At 39.2% G+C, this 5871-nt stretch overlaps 1 pseudogene; it reads left to right on the plus strand.

Annotated features, from left to right (window-relative positions):
- Positions 1–425: 425 nt before the first annotated feature.
- LOC127089195 (uncharacterized) lies at positions 426–525 on the plus strand (annotated as a pseudogene).
- Positions 526–5871: the final 5346 nt, after the last annotated feature.

The raw sequence follows: 5871 nt of genomic DNA on the forward strand, positions 1-5871 counted from the left end.
TATAGGTATTCGAATAGGGGCTTCCTTGAGCATAGTTTACTTGCTCTGTTTGGATTCCAGTCAAGAGTTGACATTCCGCAGGAGTGTGGCCTTGGATTCCACAGACCTCGCAATTCTGAGTTATAGCAACCACGGCGGCTGGAGGTGATATGTTTAAACTTTCAATTTTCTGGACCAAAGCATCCACTTTTGCATTGACGTGATCAAGGTTACTTATCTCGTACATGCCAGTTTTCGGTTGAGGTTTTTCCACATTCGTTTGTTCGGTTCCCCACTGATAGTGGTTTTGGGCCATGCTCTCGATAAGCTGGTAAGCATCAGCGTAAGGTTTGTTCATTAGTGCACCACCTGCAGCGGCGTCTATTGTTAACCTTGTATTGTATAAGAGACCATTATAAAATGTGTGAATTACTAACCAGTCTTCCAAACCATGGTGTGGGCAAAGTCTCATCATGTCTTTGTATCTTTCCCATGCTTCGAAAAGAGACTCGTTGTCTTTCTGTTTAAATCCGTTTATCTGGGCTCTTAACATAGCTGTTTTGCTTGGTGGAAAATATCGGGCAAGAAAAACTTTCTTCAACTCGTTCCATGTGGTGACTGAGTTGGAAGGAAGAGATTGAAGCCATCTTCTAGCGCTATCTCTTAATGAGAAAGGAAAAAGACGAAGTCGAATTGCCTCTGAAGTGACACCATTAGCTTTAACAGTATCAGCGTATTGAACAAATACGGATAAATGAAGGTTTGGATCTTTGGTAAGATTTCCAGAGAATTGGTTCTGTTGCACAGCCTGCAACAACGAAGGTTTAAGTTCAAAGTTGTTTGCTTCGATTGCGGGCGGAGCAATACTTGAATGCGGTTCATCTTGCGATGGAGCGGCGTAATCTCTAAGAGCACGAGCTGGTTCTGCCATCTCGGTTAAAGAAGGAAAAATGTTTTTGAAATCTGGAAGGTTTATAGGAGGGAGATTGTTTTCAGCACGATATTCCCGAATTCGTCGTAAGACTCGGAGATATAGTTCGATATCGTTGATTCGTAAATAGAGCGGTTCGCCTTGAGAGCGAGTGCGTGGCATACAAATCAACGAAAGAAAGAAAATAGAAGAAAAAGAAACCTTAGTCTCTACAGCGTAACGGAAGAGTTACGATATCGATTGAATAAAAGTTCCCCGGCAACGGCGCCAAAAACTTGATCGCTCGACTGGGTGAGTCGAGAATGGGATACAAACTGCAAGTGCACAGTTCTATCGCGTAGTTTTAAAAGATATCGATCCCACAGGGACTTATGAATCGATATACCGTTATCTAAGGTTACTACGTAAATCTAAGGTGGAAATGTTTGATTGTTTGGGGAAAAGCTAAGATCTAAACTAATATCTAGATTAAATATTAATAAAACGGATATCGGTATGTAGTTCGTCAAAACTAGGGAATCAAGTCTTTGTCGGTTTCTTGGTTTTAAAATGAATCGTTTCGGTTAACTTCATTGGTTAAAGGTTCTATCTCAAACTCTCGCTCTGTTGAATAAACCATGATCTTATATTAATGTTGCTGTCACTTATAATTAAGTCAAAAACCATATTTTGAAAACAATAAAGTTGCAGAAACTCTTTTTAAGAAAATACTGACCGTTTTAAACACCCTTATCTCAAACTCTCGCTCTGTTGACTTAGGTTATATAATTAAATCCAAATGCTTAACTCTCGTCCTCACATCCAATCTTTAAAAATACTTTTTGGAAAAGGTCAGAATTTAATTAACTCTAAAACTTGCTCTCGCCCTGATCTAGAATTAATGCCTAACTTACACTGTCCAGTTAAAATCTCAAACTCTCGCTCTATTGATTTTAACTTCTTTATGTCTTTTACTTTTGTAAAAAATCTTGTTATTAAACCTGTAAGTTGAAACCGTAAAAAGATTGATTTTGATTTTAAGTTTAAATAGACCGACTCAGTCTTGATCCCTTATTCTGCTTACTTTACATACCGATACCTAGGCAAATTAGCCAGACATGCTAAATAAATAAGAATTTATATCATGCATAGACAGACTCATTCCAGGCAGGCAATATGAATAAACAATAGAATAAAACATTAAAAATTAAATAACAATTAAAGAACCTGAATGCGTAATACAATGGTCTTGAACACTCCACCACAAGCCGGTAGGATTTGTTCTTGGATTCTTCAATTAGACAGTAAGTTAAATCAAGGAAATAAAACTGGAATATAACGTAAGGTTAAATCCGGTATAAAGTTGCATAATAGTTTCCGGTGTAGAAACTATTATGCGAAAAATATCTAAAAGCTAAAACTGGAAAGGTAAATTTGCAAGGGAAAAAGAATGTAAATCTTGCAAAAGAAATAAATAAAATAAACAATGCTAAGTTGCTGGAAAGGAAGAAAAATAAGCAAAGGCGTGAAAAGAAAATTTGGCAGAGCTTCGGCAAACTGAGCGTGCAAAAACTGCGACTTTTTTAGGTTTGTGAGATGGCTATTTATAATAGCCTTGGTAACTGCCTTCCGTTTCCCGCGAGTCTTCAGCATGGCTAAATACACGGCGTGGGCATAGGACACGAACTCTCTCAACGTTCTTCTTCAATTCTTCTGAGAGCGTGACTTGCGCCAAAAAGCTAGTGGAATGGTGTGACGCTCGTCACACCATGTGTGACGCTCGTCACAGGGATGCTTCTAGTGTGACGCTCGTCACAACCCTTGTGACGCCCGTCACAGGCATAACGTGCGCTTTATTTTGGGCTGGGCTTGGTCTTTGATATTTGTTTCCTTTTTACTCCTTTCTACACCTCCTTTTCTTCCCTTTTTCACTTTTGCTTCAAAATGGATACCTGACATAAATAGAAAAGAAATACTGCATAATATCTGATAAAATGGGATAAATTAAAGTAAATGATAATATAATCTAATTGAATTAAGTCTTCAAATGTGATATAATTTCATGTTATCAGTCTTCTTCAGAATCCAGACAGTCGTCGAGGCTGAAATCAGAGATGTCAACACCATCATCCAGCAGACGCTGAAGATAGATAGCAACAGCATCTCTGGGTTCATTCTTGAAGAACCTGGCCAGGCCATGAGGCATCTTCCTCTGATCTTTCAAACAATCCCAGGATGTGTCCAGAGTGGGTCTGACTTGAATCTTCTTAATTATCCCCATACTCTTGAGGTTTCTGGCATTCAGAGGCTTCCCAACATCTATTGCCAGATCATCCATCAATTTGGTCTTTTCCAGATGGTCTACCAGTCCATGCTCAATGAAGACGTCAGATAGCAATCTTCCCAGAGGAATGTAGGATCTGGGCTTCATGTTGTTTCTGGTTTCTCTGACCGAATCTCTCAGATATCTGAAAAGGAGAGCAGGGAGGCAGATCTTCACACCCTTCTGAATGCAGTACAGAATGCATTTCTGGTCTGCATTGATGTAGTCAGAAGAGTTAGAGGCTGGACGGTGGTGAATGGTTCCCAGAATGATCTTCAGCCACACTCTGAGGTTCTGATGCAGCTCCTTGTTCTTTGAAGGATTTCCTTCAACGTTGGGTTTGAAGATTGTTGGGTTGATAACATCAGTAATGCGCTTTGACCTAGGAGGGATGTTGTAAATCCTTTTTCCTCCACTTCTCTCCATGTTCAACAGAGAGGCAATAGACCCTTCAGTAATAACAATCTTCACCCCTAGAACATATGAGACGATAAAGTTGTCATCTGCATCTGTAAATCTCCAGAACTCCTTGACGAGAAGTGGGTAAATAGGACCATAAAGTCTTTGGAAATAGTTTTCCCACCCTTGTTGACGAAGTTCTCCAGTTAGATCAACGCCATTTCTTCTTAGGTTGTCGAAATCAACTAACGATTCACACAACACGTCCAAACCTTCAAAAGGGGTTGAAAGGTTGATATGGCGTTCACGGTCAAGAACGTGAGGTTCTTTGTAAACAGGGGTGATGGTGACGCCTGTAACCGTTGGAGTTTGAGTGTTTGAGGTTTGAGCAGTAGAACTAGATTCCATTTGTTGAGAGAAGTTAAAGACTTCTTGTTGTTGAGCGTCCATGGTGAAGAAGAAGATGAAGATTGAAGAACTTGCAGAGAATGCTTCAGAGAGTTTTAGGGTTTTAGAGAGGGTTTGAGAGTGAGTGAGAGTGATAAGTGTGAAATGTGAGAAAAGTGTTTATATACTCTAAGTAAAACACATGCAAAACGACACACATTCCAGCGTTAGCACAAAAATCAAAATAGCACGCTTGGGGGGAAAAAATGATTACAGCTAATTAATGAATGTCTAATCCCAACAGTACGCACACTGCTCTAGGAGATTTCAAACGTTCTGACCTTTGATTTCTTTTGACAGCTGTCTAGAAGTTCTAGGGTTAGACGCTTAGTGCTCCACGTGTTGATGTATCTGATCTTCAGGAATACCAAAGGATAGGTTTCTGAAGATTTCTAACTCAGATATCTTCTTAACTTGGTAGAAGTATCAGAGTCAGAGGCAGAAATATATTTGTTTACATCAGAGTCTCATTTTACTTTTTCAGAGCCACACTTCATTCAGGGCAATTTTTAATGTTCAGATGTTCTAAGATAAAAAAAATCTATCTTCAGCTAGAGGCTTAGTAAAGATATCTGCCCATTGATGTTCAGTATCAATGAACTTCAATGTTACTATCCCTTTCTGAACATAGTCTCTGATAAAATGATGTTTTATTTCAATGTGTTTGGCTCTGGAATGTAGAATGGGATTCTTACTTAAACAAATAGCAGCAGTATTATCACAAAAGATAGGAATGTTACTCTCAAAGATTTGTAGATCTTCTAGCTGATGCTTCATCCAGAGCATCTGAGTTGTGCACAGTGATGCTGAGATGTATTCTGCTTCTGCAGTTGATAGAGCAATAGTTGACTGTCTTTTGCTAGCCCAGGAGATTAGATTGTTTCCAGAAGCTGGCAATTTCCAGAAGTGCTTTTTCGTTCTATTCTATCTCCTGCATAATCTGCATCACAATAACCCGAGAGTCTATACTCTGATGTTTTCTCATACATCAGGCCCAGGTTAGGAGTTCCTTTCAGATACTTAAGAATTCTCTTAACTGCTGTTAAATGAGATTCTCTAGGATCTGATTGGAATCTGGCACAAAGACAGACACTAAAGAGAATATCAGGACGAGTAGCAGTCAGATAGAGAAGAGAGCCTATCATACCTCGATAGAGCTTCTGACAAACCTTGTTGCTTACCTCTTCCTTTTCCAGAATGCAAGTTGGGTGCATGGGAGTTTTTGCAGAGTTGCATTCAGTCATGTCAAACTTCTTCAGAACGTCTTTAATATATTTACTTTGATGGATGTACGTGACTTCTGAAGTTTGATTAATTTGAATTCCCAGAAAGAACTTTAGTTCTTGCATTAAACTCATCTCAAATTCTGCCTGCATTAACTTAGAAAATTCTCGCGACTGGAGCAAAAGTTTCATTATAATCAATACCTTCTTGTTGACTATAACCTTGAGCTACCAGTCGTGCTTTGTTTCTGACAACTTCTCCTTTCTCGTTCAGCTTGTTTCTGAAAACCCATCTGGTTCCAATGACATGAGTGCCTCTGGGTTTAGGAACGAGATCCCAGACATCATTCTTTGAGAATTGATCCAATTCTTCTTGCATAGCTGCCACCCATTCGTTATCCTGAAGTGCTTCATCACAAGACGTAGGCTCAATCAGAGACACTAGTCCCAGAGGAATATCTTCAGAAGTTCTGAAGGTAGATCTTGTTCTGACAGGTTCGTCCTTGTTTCCCAGAATCAAATCTTCAGATACATTAATACGACTTTTGACTTTCTTTGGGATTTCTGGAGATTTTATTTCTTCAGAGTTT

This window comes from Lathyrus oleraceus, chromosome 5 (assembly GCF_024323335.1).
Source record: "Lathyrus oleraceus cultivar Zhongwan6 chromosome 5, CAAS_Psat_ZW6_1.0, whole genome shotgun sequence".
Lineage (NCBI taxonomy): Eukaryota > Viridiplantae > Streptophyta > Magnoliopsida > Fabales > Fabaceae > Lathyrus > Lathyrus oleraceus.